The following is a 13,051-nucleotide window of genomic DNA, read 5'->3' as shown; positions in this document are numbered from 1 at the left end:
GCCCCCCTCCCAGATGAGTCATGGCTCCTTCCTGTACCCCACCCCACTCCCTCATCACCAGGGCTTTGATTTGCCCCTCCACACCCCTTCTCTCCCCTCCTCTCTGTCCATCGCAACAGACTTACTGGCTGCACGCAACTATATCAGAAATTGGATTGGTATCGGTGAATATGCCTCCTTAAAAATCAGCTATTGGTGTTGGCCCCCAAACTCTCCTGGTGCACCCCTACTGCCGGTATTAGCACTTTGGTCATCTGTCTGCCTCTGCTTTTATTTGCTTAATCTACAACACCCAATTCCTTTTCTCAATCTAAAATAACTGTCAGTTCAACAGATATGAAGAATATATATTCCATGTTAGTAAGACTTTGGGAAAAGGTTGTCTCTTCATTTTCTAAGAAAAAAAAACCTATTTTCTTTTTACCTAAAAGAAAGCTCCTGAAGAAGAAATTGTTAGTTATCTAAAGGATCCTAACACAGACACTGCCATAGGTTTGGACTAATGTGTTTAGGAGCAAGCTTTTCCACTCAGACTCATCCTACCAGATACACCCGTTTGCCTTCCCACATTGAAACTGCAGGTTAAGCAAGATGCTAATACATGCTTTAAGTCAAGTAATGGCAAGTTATTAAGGCAGTGGCAAGCTTTTCAAACCAACAGTAAAACAGTGATGTGCAGCTAGCTGCACGTTAAATACAGTGAAAATCTCTGAGCAGTGCAAGAATTCTGTATTTTCCATATTACTGCAGTGGGACATCTAAAAGAAACAGTTTTTTCTCCTGTATATAGAGAAAATAGCATGAAAACAAGAAACAAAAACAAGTGAATGATCCTTGACTAGAACAATAAGAAGGCATGGAACTATTAACCAGCAAAACGGAGGCAAGGACACAAAACAAAAGATGGATGTTGAGCTACCATGATAAATGAGCTCTGGGCAAAAGAAAAAGGGAGGAAGGAAGGGATGGATGCCCACAGAGAAGCCAAACAAAGTGAAAAGAGAACAAAGAGAAATTTAGATCAACAGGATTTATTTAGGACTTCCAACAAAATGCAGCCATTTTTTCAACAAGTAAGATCTTGGGAATCTCTCATGCTAGGTGAGGGTACTAAAGAGGCCCAGCTAATTGTAACAAATAGGAAATAATTTCAAAATATAACATCTCTGTTTAAATTAAAAAGATACATGTCTAGCATGATATGATACTAACTGAGATTGTTTTTAAACTACCAAGGTGCAACTTACTCCTACTTGTACCACTGGTTTGCTATTTTGCAATTGATACAAAAATTTAGCTGTTGCTAGCTGTTACACTCTGTTTTACAGAACAAGGTCAGAAGCTGTGAATTAGGGGGGCAGTATAACACTTTCTTCTCACCATCTCTATTGCAAATGAACAAGATAAGCAGATAAAACTAGTCTGAAGGAAAATGCTTCTATTATAGGAAGGGGTGTACTTGGTAGCCGTGTTGGTCTGAGACAAAAAGACATACAAAAAACTAGAACTCTTGGTTTTTGTATGTCTTTTTGTCTCGGACCAACACAGCTACCAAGTACACCCCTGAAACATGGAAGATGCTGAGTTTTAGCCAATTTCGGAATTTAAACTTCATTTCAGAACAAAGAAGTTGGGGGGGTTTTTGCCTCCCTGCCTGCCATCTGACACCTCCAGGGAAGGAATTCTACCTGATCAACACATCAAAGAGTTACTCAACACAGCTCCCAAAGACACTCTCATGGACCCAGAGGGACAACCTTCCATCTTCAGCTCCCTCTGTGCAAAAATGGAGTTTATTTCCTACCTATGGGGACTTTTTACTGTCTTGTACCATCTACATTTTTCCCAGAGCCTGACGAAGGGACTTTGATCCTGAAAGCCTGCAGAAAAGGACAATTTTCTTGCCATTTTCCAGCTGATCTAATAAAAGGTATCATTGTGGAACCAAGAGTTCTAGTTTTTTGTACATCTACTGTAGAAAGGAGCTCATGCAAATCTCTTGCTAAATAAACAAGACAGAATAGGAAAGAAAAAAAATGTAACACTGAAGCACTTACATATATATTAACTGAGAAATATCTACAAATACTTAAATCTATTACACAATACAGCAAGTCTACAGTGTTTTATCAACTACGACCAGTCCCCAAATTATACTCAAGACATCTGTGGGCAAATAGGAACAATGATGGAAATAACCTTGTAAAATTGAAGTATCTTGCCTGGTGATAAACAGGTTTACTCCTATGTGTACTTCTATGCTGTATCCCCAAAAGCCAGTATTTAGCTTATTCAGAGTATAATAAATAGACCTGTCATGTTTATGACTCCCCAGATATCACTGAAATAGGAACTCATCTGCTGCTCTTGTCAAATCATTCCCATCACTAACAACAGAATTTATCCTAGTTTGCTTCACATGCTCATAATGGACCCAGGATTTGGGATGGCCAGGAACAGCACTGGGTCCTGCATTGAGTACAAAACACTGACCACCACTGAAAGGCAAGTTCTAAAACAGATGTAGAAAGAGACGTGAGAGTCTGCCATCTCACGGATATTAACAGAAGAAGTTCATGAATTTACAGAACAAATGACATTTCCCTGCCCAGAGCTCTAGAGCAGTGGTTCTCAACCTTTTTGAACTAAGACTCATTTGTAGACATCAATGGCTACTCCCAAACTAGTAAATAGTTAAAGTAGAAAACACACAAGTATTCTGGCCTCAAAATACTTCTTACACACTACAAATTAAAGCAGCTCAAGGTCTTAATTTTAAAGACAGAAATCAATATCAACAGGAAACATTAATAGCAATATCTACATATGGCCATCCATTACTCTCAAGTGACATTCATCATTGTGCAATTTGCACAATGCAAACTGCCAGTACCCCTAATTCATGACCAGGGATCCTAGTTTACTCTGATAAAAAAAAGTTCCTGATTTTCCAGTAACCAAAAATTCACATTTTTCTGTGATCAGAATGAAAGACCAGTAATAGCACAGGCAGGAACCATCTCCATGCACTGAGACTCACTGCTACTGCTGCTGCCACTGTCACCAGAACCCTGGCACCAGTCACACCGCTAGCAGTGCGAGGAGTAACAAATGAGGGGGGCATACTGCTCTCACCTCCTCTGGCCACAAGCTGCATGCACACCAGGCCACAGCTCTACCCTGCTGCCATGGCCTGGCCACCACTGCTTCCCTCAGGCTGCCCAAGCTGCCTGCCACCTTACCTCTCGTTCAGGGTCAAGTAGTGTACTGAGGGAAATGGTGGCGACAGGAGGAGGTGAGGGCAGCACGATCCCTGCCCCTCACATCTATTCTTCCTCACACAGCCAGCAGTGTGGCTGGCACAGGGGTCCTGCTAGCAGGAGCAATGAGTCTCATTGCCCTGCTCTATCCTCCTGTGCTGGGTCCTGCCTGCTGGGTTGCAGACATGGGTCCTGCCTGTGCCAGTCTGGCCAAGCTGCAGACCCATTCTCGCTGTGGCCCACAAATCTGGGAGGGCATGTGCCCCCCGATGTGTTGCCTGTGCTGCCCTGATGCAAATGCACTTGGCACCCACTGCCTGATCACCCTCCCCCTGCTTCCCTCCACCCCAAGGAGCCTCTCAGACTGGAACTCTGCCAGCCTGCCAGGAGAAACCTGTGGCTTCCCATGTTCTTCCTTCTTTAAAGGAGAAACTTTAGGGGTGCACTGGTAAAGATTTTCTTGGCCAATATCAATAGCCAATTATTAACCGAGCATATCGACCGAGACCAATCCAATAACCAATTTACAGGAATGCAACCTGGCAGCATGGAGAGCAGTATCCTGCAGGTAAGTCTGTGGAGTGGGGAGCAGATCAAGGTCTCCACAGAGAGGGAGGGAGTCAGGCAGGAGCAGGGGCTGGGAGTGCTGCCCAGCCAGGGCAGTGAATAGGACTAGGGGCTGGAAGTGGGGCAGAGCCACAGGCACTTGTCCAAGGGATCAGTGTCCCGGCGCTTAAAAATGGTGGTGGGGGCACTTGAACTAAAGCTCAGTGAATGTTCGAGTGCCGCAACCATCATTTTTAAATGTAAGGATGTTTTAACTGGAGCCAAACAGCTGTTCACTGTGGCCTCAGAGCTCTCTGCTTTGTTGCCTTTGCCCTGGGAACCCTACCCAGCCAGCAGTGGGAGGCACAACTTGCTGCCCCCACAGTTGCCAGGCAGGCAGGGGACACACAGCCAGGACAGGGCTCCTAAGGGAAAGCCCCCCCACACCGAACAGCCTGCATCCACCCTGTGCACAAATCTGAGGGTGGCACATGCCCTGCCATGCCTCCTCCCCTGGGTGGTGCACACAGCATTGGGGAGCTGCCCCCCCTCCCCACCCCCCCTGGACAAGCTGCTTGTGGCTCCGTCCCGCTCCCAGCCCTGGGTCCTGTTCACCGTCTCCGCTGGGCAGTGCCCCCAGTCCCAGCCCCTCTCCCTGCCTCACCAGGGGCCTCGATCTGCCCCCCCACCCACGCCTCTTCCTCTCCACAGACTTATCCACAGCATGCTGCTGTCCACACTGTCTGGATGCACCCTGCCCACACGCATGTGTGCGGCTGCAAGGGAGCGGCGCAGGTGGCAAACATTTGTTGGCTAACATTACCAGCCCAAAAAAACCCAACGAAACAAAACAAAACAAAACCCCCCAAACAACCGATAGTCAATAACATTAATTTTCCTTTCATCTGTGCGGATCTGATACACAACAGATAGATCGGTGCACTTCAAATCCATGATTTTCTACATTTTTCTGTGACTGCTCACAGCCCCATTCAGATATTCTTAGGCCCCCACTTTCGGGTCGCGGTCTGTGGACTGAGAAACGCTGCTGTAGAGGACATTCAAAGCAGCTAAACGAGTGTAAAACTGGGGAGCTTAAATGCTGAAGTGCTCCCCACCACAGGCGCGCACTTGTGTGGACGGACACACGTGCACACCCCACCCCACCCCCAGCGGGCTGGGCCCGGGCACCTGCCAACGGCGGAAGAGGGGATTACGCCCCCCAACCGCCGCCGGGGTCTCGAACTCCCTTCCCCCACCGCGGTGACGTCACAGCCCGCACAGCCCAACTCACCGACCCCGCGCGCGCGGCTCCGCAACTGGTCGGCTCGTCCGACCTCCGCCCGCGGGCCAGCACGCCTGCGCACTACTGCCCGCACCCTTCTTCGCGCGCCCCACTTGGAAGGCGAATCTAATGCGTCACTTCCGGGTCCGAAGGGAGGGAGAGGGGCGGGGTTCCCCATCTGGGGGGCCGAACATGGCCCCCAGGCGCAGGGCGGGGGAATACCTATGTTCCGCTTCCCGAGGTGAGCACTGAAAAGAAAAATAGGAAAAGGCGGGGGGCAGTGGAAAAAGGCGATGTTGCATTGGCCGGGAATCGAACCCGGGCCTCCCGCGTGGCAGGCGAGAATTCTACCACTGAACCACCAATGCAGCTCTGAAAAATAGTGTGCCGGGGCTCTCCCTGAGGGTAGTTGACCCCTGCTTTCACAATGCTATACTAATATAAAGGGGGTGAGATTCTACCTTTGCTGCCCACCCCGCACCTGCCCCAGGTTCTGCTGAGGTGCTCCGCGGAATCAGCATCCGTCACTGCACAGGAAGGGATCCCCCCGGCCGGTGACGGGTGGCAAGTATGCAACACCTTCATCCGCGCTAGGTGAAGTGTAGAGCCCGAAAAGAGGACGACCTAACCTAAAGAGCGAGGACCAGCAGCCGTGCGGTGGTGCCGCTGACCCTCTGTGGCACTGTCGCCTGCCTACCCCAACCCCACTCCTCCCGACTCTTCTCTCTCGCCACCTAAGAGAAACCGAGCATGTTAAAGAGCTGCTACAGACTGTCCCGCAACCAGGACACAACATTGTGGGCACTGCGTCACAATAGGACCAGTTGTTACGTCGCTGGACTCGCATCCGAATTCGGAAACGAGTACATTTGAAACCCCGCAGGCCTGGGGCAGGGGGCAGCGGAGGGGGTCGCAAGGCCTAATCCGTGCTGGAGCATTGCTAGGGACATCGTTCCCTCCTGGGCTTCCCTAATGATTGGGTTGCTCCTCGCAGGAGGACACGCATGTGGGAAGCGCTGCGGCCAGCCGGGGAAACGGGCATCAGCGCTAGAGTTGCCTGAAGACACGGAAGAATAAATGCCATTTTGTTCAACTGGAGCGACGAGGCATTACATTCCTCACCCCTTCTTACACTCATCCCAAAGAAAATGTTCTCCTGACCTCAGGTTCTCCAATGGAAAGGTATTCAGATGCTTGATCAGAAATCTTCCCAGCTTCATTCAGGGGCCAGAATTGATTGGTTGTTAAATTGCAATGTACAGATATTTATTTAGAATAAGTGCTGTGCTTTGCTTTGGCGTGACATCATTTTCAGCCAACTCTAACATCAGGCAACAACCGCTCTTCTCCCTTTCCAGGATATGTGCCGGAGGAAAAAAAAGTGTCTTAACAGTTTTTTGTTGTTTTGTAAAATAAACTTCGTCTCTCCACCAATTTCTCTCCAAGTTACAGAAAGTGTTGCGACACTGAAATTCACAGAAGCACAGAATCCAGTGTTTCAGGAACAAGCAGCATCAGTATTGTTAGGAATCATTATTTTTGAAAAACCTGTAATCTTTATAACTACACACTAATTTGTCACCAGCTTTGAGAGGCAATTTGATCATATATTACTATATATACCATCTCTCCTGAGCTTATAAACCTCTCCTGAGGTGTCTAAGAAAACTAGAGAAGTTAGTGAGCCAGTCTGAATTTTTATTAATTTCCCCAGCTGCTCTGAATCAAGCAGTTTGGCTAGGGCATGGGTACCTCACACTGCATAAGGAGAAAAGATTCAATGTAGAGGGATCAACAATTGCTGGCAACAAGAGTGTACCTTCAGTAGGAGACAAACCTCTGACCAGAATGAGGGGTGAGACACCTCTTCAGTTTGTTATGTAAATAACCATAACTCTCTCTTGCACTAAGTTTAAAACCTAGGCATAATTAAGACATTCCCTTGCAAAGCACAAGTATTCACTTGCTTTGGCTCATAGTTCCCACATGGAACTGGGGTATTCAAGTCTGAACTCCTAGGAGAGCATGCAAGAAGTATTGGGGGACCTGATGCACTAGTTTCAGGATGTCAAGGGGGACCATGTTAGATAAAGTTTTCACCTGGGAAAAGAACCTGAATGATCTAGGAAGAGAGCAAGCAATTTATAACTACTCAGACACAGGTCACTTAGTAGCATGCAGGATCCAAAAGGTTAGGCTTACAGGAGACTCTTGACAGTCCACTAGGGAGAAAAACAACTCAGCCAAGACAATAAAACTCAAGTTCTAAGCTGAATTGAAACAGCCACCAGAAGATAAATTCTTACCCCAAGACATCGGTAAGAATGTTTTTGTTCAACAACTTGAATAATATTTTAGTCCTATTCTCAACCTAGACAGACAGGGATTTTTTTTTTCTTTAAAAAAAACAAACAAAAAACCCAAACAAACAGACAGGTATTCACTGTATGGATTTCCCTACAAACTACAGCCATAAATGCATGTTTCTAAAACTCCAATAACTTATTTTGAAATCCAGAATTTGTATTTTGACTCAGTCTGACCTCTTGGAAAAAGGATAACCTTTCACCAGCCATCAATGAACAAAACTATAGCTGCATTTCACTTCCTGCCAGCAAGCAAATCAATTGGAGGAATTAGTACAGAAAAGCATGCATATTAAGTCTCTGTTTACATTTTTAAGGCCCTTAGTAGAAGACTTTTTCAAAAGAAAAAATCCAACGCTGTTTTAAATAGCATTTCTAATACAGGAATACTAACATAATGCTGTACCTTCACAAGAAGCAGTGGCTTAGTGATGATCTACAGGAGACAATTAGTAGAACTGAAGCATGGTAATCTTGATTGTTTTCAAGTGGGAAAAGGAAGAGATGAGCAATATAAATTGCAAGTGACAAGTTGCAGTACAGGGGTCAGAAACTAATGTCAGATCCTGGAATACAGCAATATCCCTATCCTTGCTACATGGTGATGCTTTGGTTCAACAGTAAAGAGCTGTAGTAATGCTATTCACAGGTAAGCAAGAAAACAGAGGAAGACCAGCAACTTTTAAACAATATCAAATTGTATTTGATTAGCAATACAAGAATTTGCTTTCCACTTTGCATAAAGAAAAATCTAATTGTATTTTATTTATTATCCCAGGAGATGTTACACTAAGAAACGGATATTCAGGAAGTAGAAACAGATTCAGAAAACACTCAGAGGGAATGTCACTGCTTACCAATAGCTATTACATTCAGAAATAAAAAAGATGAATTATACTGTCTGCCAAGGCTATAATTCCTTCTCTTCATTCAAAGCCCTTTTATAAAGTTGTAGTGTTTTGTCAGCAGAATGTTTATGATACAAAAGACAGTATACACACCCACACACCCTTCTCCCAAATACAACAGAAAAGTAAACTTGTATAGTGCCTTTACACAAAGCATCTTAAGGCGCTAAAATTTTTTTACCATTATGACAACTCAAACTTACTATGTCTTTGCTTTGGTTGACATAAAGCAAACAGATTAAAGGTCTTACTTTAAATACCAAAGGCATCTGAAACAAGTCTAATGGTACCTTGGGTAACCACAGCAGCATCTAAGAACCCACCCATTGCATTCCCTAATAGCTAAAATAACATTGAAGAAGTTCAAACAAATCATTCCCACTCACAGCTTTTCATTTTGCAACAGCAGAAGGTAAGATTTTAAGTCAGTCTTGAAGTGACTTTCTAGTCATATATTCTATAGCTTCTATTACAAAAACAGAGACAGAAAAAGATACAGCAAGAGGGCCTGCCCTAGGATAGAACGTCATTGAACAATACATCAGAACAGTATTTACAATACAGTTACATGATTATAGAACATTTTATAAATACAATTTATATGTATACATGGGGAGCAAATACAAGACAAACCATGACTCAATTTTAATTCTTTACAAGTAAAAACATTTAATTTGAAAAAAGGCTGAACTAAGATTTCTGATTACAGAATCTCACAGCTGCTCATTATTAGTGTTCATTATCAGCATGAACTGGTCCCACAATAGGAATAAACCTACATTACAATACTCTGGAAGGTGTTAGATCAGTGGTTTCCAACCTGTAGTTTGCAGACTCTTGGTGGTCCACAGTCTATATCTAAGTGGTTTGTGAAAGATGGCTGTTATAAGTTGGGGTATTCATGTACTTTTGAGTGATAATTCAAAGAGGTTCACACTTCCATTCAGAATTTGTTCGGGGTCCGCAAATGAAAATGTTGAAAACCACTGTTTGAGCAAACATTATGAAGGACTGAAATAGCCATACAGTAAACAATAGATACTAAGGATCACAATGTGCCTTAGATCCATGTCTGGAATTACAGTGAAGTCAATGGGGGCTCCATACATGGGAGCAGAAGAGCATATTGGAGAGCTTTGCATCACAATGGCTTATGAGAATATTTTAAATTTTCCTAGAGCAGACTTTCTGTCGTGAACTTGGATATCCAGGAGAGAAATGCATGCATCAATTACTGCAGCATCTAGACAACAAAGTTCAGAAAGTAGGAGCATCAGAAGTGTAATGCCAGGTAACAACAACAACAAGCTTTGAGGGCCCAGCAGGGGTTCTAGACCCAACTCCCCTTTTATATATCAGTAAGTATTCCAAAACAGCAGAATAGTACTTATCTCAGTAACCTGCATACTAACTTAAAATCTCAGTTAATCAATTTAATAAAGCATTCTCATTTTGCATTGTAGACCTTGATGGACTGGGAAAAGAGAAATGTGTTTTGATAATCATTAAAATGATATGGTTAATTAGACCAGACATTCTTTTCTAGGACATTTTTAGGAGTCAACAAACAATGAAAAATTGGCTAAATTGTTTTTAACCAGTAACTGCAAGTAGAGATCAAAATTGCCAGTTTTTAATGGAACACCTGTCACTATTATGAAGATTTTTTAAATAGTTTATTTTGAAAGATAGCTTGTATTTATGAGCATATAAAATGCTTGAGTATTTATACATTGCATCCATTTTACTATGTAAAAACTAAACATGATGAATATTAGAGTTGGTGAGATAGAACAGCTGTATTTAAGATAGGCACACAGGACATGAATTATGTTTTACAGATCCATGCCCTCTTAGATTATAGAAAAAAGTTACCTTTTTATTAAAAAGAACCAAAAAAAATGTTGTTACATAAATGTCTTTTCAACAAGAGAGTTCCTTCACAGCAGAAGAAACCAGAAAAAAATAGGACTCTCCTCTTAAAGACATTTACCTATGATAGCACCATAGGGCTACGTGTAGTCCTACTTGCTACAAGTTCTGAATGGTGGTTTCATGATACTTAATGAGGTCAGAATGCTAGTACAATGGCCTGGATCACAGTAAACAAGAAGTATTAATGCCTAGAGATGCATGATGAGTATTAGAAGATGGGAAGTTTGTTCCCGCTGGTGCCAAAACAGCAGGGATTTTTATTTTAACCTAAAAATAAATGCACTGGCATTTTCCTCTTCTCCCCACCAAGTGGTTAGCTATGGAAGAGAAAGAGGTCTTTTCCTCCCTCACCTATAGAAACCACCTTTCTTGTGGATGGGCCTGCTGCTTATAGCCATCCAACACTCATTAATGTTACAGCTATAGACTGATTCTAAGACTTCTGCTTAGCTGTTTCCTTAACACAATGAAACCAGCATTCAGAACAGTACTATGATAGCAGATGCAGCCTTCAGCATACAAAGCACCACAGACTGTTCTGCTTTGAATTAGGCTGTGAAGGATGAGGCACCAGACATGGAATGATGAAAACACAGACAGCTTGTATAGGGTGATATATCTCTCTATCAAGTTTGTTGCCAGGCACCTGTATAGTAGTGTTTCCCATTGGTTAGAAGTCTAACAAATGAAATTGGTTTTCCCAGCCAAAAAAAAATAAAAAATAAGAAATTATATCTATAAAATGGTTCTGTTGCTTGTCCCAGCTTTTGAGTTAGTGAAGAGGAAATACTGAGAACATGCATTGTGGCTTATATATAAAATCTCAAAAGCCACAATGCATGTTTTCAGTATTTCCTCTTCACTAACTCAAAGGCTGGGACAAGCAACAGAACCATTTTTAATTTTTCAAGCTATAATTCCCCCCCAAGCTATAAAGTTTTTACAGACTTTACAACTTCATTTCAATCAGAAATGAGACTGCAGAGTTTCAGTATAAATTTTTAGAAAAAAACCCCAAAAACTTAATTCCCGCCACATCTTTTAAGGGCTGCCCATAGGAAGAAAGCTAAATTAGTATTAAGCACTCACGCTAGTTCTAGAGTACCACAGTGCCCTAAATTCAGTTATTTTAAAAGTCATTTAAGTTAAATACAAATAAAACCTCCACAAATTTAACACTTTAGCATTTATAGTCATATTTTGTCCAAGACTGTCACGTCTTCGTTTCAAAGCTGTGAACTGTGCAGTTACTGTAGGGCACGGGGAATACTTACCAGGGAAATGGCTTATTTTACGTAGAATGGGGTGAATATTGTGGGAAGACAAAGCAAAGCAGACTTGTGTCAGATAAATCAGATTGCTTTGTAAGCATAACGTTCTGTATTTGGTCAACACAAGGCAGAATTGTCATTAAAAAAACTGGAACAAAAGGGAAATTTTTTTGTTTTAAATTATTTAGCATATGTACAAATAGATAACAGGCATCTCCTTTTAAAGAAATCACTCTCTCCTATTTTGAGTACTTCGAGTACAAAGAATTGATAATAAAATTTGGTACATAATTTATTTTTTTCTAACTTCAATTCTTTTCTAAATTAAAATGATCATAATGCTGGAATAAATTAATGTTTGAAATGGAGTTTCCTGCATTTGAGGGAAACAATGTGCAGAGAACAAAAATATTCTATCATAAAATTTTTCTTTTAAACGTGCACATATTCACCCTAGCAACCTTCTATCAATTCTCTTATTGAGAAGCATTTTAAAAAATGCTAACTGCAAAAAACATTCAGTTAAATCATTTTCAACTTTGCTGTTAAACATAAACTAGATCACGATTTTGAACCCCTTTGCCTGCCTGTCCATCGTCGTCATCTGACTGCTGTTCCAAGTTTCGTGGATTACTGTATTCATATTCAATGGGCTTTGGATTATTGTAAGGGTAGCCATTATCATCAAAAAACCTTCGGAATGTGAACTCATAAAAAGCATGTTCAGGATGTTTCCCATTTTTGTACCATCCATTAAGGGTGTCATTTACATTCCCTTCCTTATCATCACTCCATAACTTATCTGGATCAACTGGATCAAAATTTGATGTGTCTGTTGGATAAGCAATTTTGGGAATGTAGAAAGCAGGCTGCCGTCGCAAATCACTTGAAAAATCAATAGTTTTAAAAAACGGATGCACTTTTATTTCATCTGCACCATTCTTGCCCAAGCGGTCTTCTGGCCCTCGGCAGAGTTTTATAATAAGGTCAGATGCCTCTGGAGTCAACTTAGCTTGGGGTGGAATATGAAGAGCTGTTTGCCAATTGATAACCTGCAAAACAGAAAAAAAATGAAAATCTAACAGAAAATAAAAGTGAAACCTGGAAATAAACTGTTCAAAACAGGAAAAAAGGAACACTGTTTTCAGACGGCAAACAGGTGCCTGGAAAGAAGTTTTTTGTCAAAAATGCAACAAAGACATACTTCTGACAGTTTTACTGTAATCTATTTTAGGTATTTATATAATCCAGAGTATTTTATCACCTCATAGTCTTTGCTATATTTATCCTTACAATAACCCTGTGAAGTCTGAGAGTACTGTTACTGTCATTATTCAAAGGGAGTACTGAGGCACAGGAAAACTAAGAAAGAAAGATGCACTTGTTTTGACACAAATAAATGCAAAGTAATTCATTTAGGAACAAAGAATGCAGGCCACGCTTACATGATGGTGGGACTTCATTTGGAAAACAATGACTC

General features: G+C 42.3%; 1 protein-coding gene and 1 non-coding gene across 2 annotated transcripts in view; both read right to left on the bottom strand.

Moving 5' to 3' along the window:
- Window positions 1-5,189, bottom strand: part of KATNA1 (katanin catalytic subunit A1) — a 25,895-nt gene extending 20,706 nt beyond the window's left edge. Inside the window, exon 1 of the mRNA XM_019550097.1 lies at window positions 5,105-5,189. The gene's annotated coding sequence lies outside the window, so the exon portion shown is untranslated. The remainder of the gene's footprint in view (window positions 1-5,104) is intronic.
- Window positions 5,190-5,388: 199 nt separating this feature from the next.
- Window positions 5,389-5,459, bottom strand: TRNAG-GCC. The gene has a single exon. It is a non-coding gene; the product is annotated as a tRNA-Gly (tRNA).
- Between the last annotated feature and the right edge of the window lie 7,592 nt (window positions 5,460-13,051).

The sequence above is a fragment of the Crocodylus porosus genome, unplaced genomic scaffold (assembly GCF_001723895.1).
Source record: "Crocodylus porosus isolate Cpor-Errol unplaced genomic scaffold, CroPor_comp1, whole genome shotgun sequence".
Classification (NCBI taxonomy): domain Eukaryota; kingdom Metazoa; phylum Chordata; order Crocodylia; family Crocodylidae; genus Crocodylus; species Crocodylus porosus.
The sequence above is the reverse complement of the archived record's forward strand: the minus strand, read 5'-3'. Positions and strand labels throughout refer to the sequence as shown.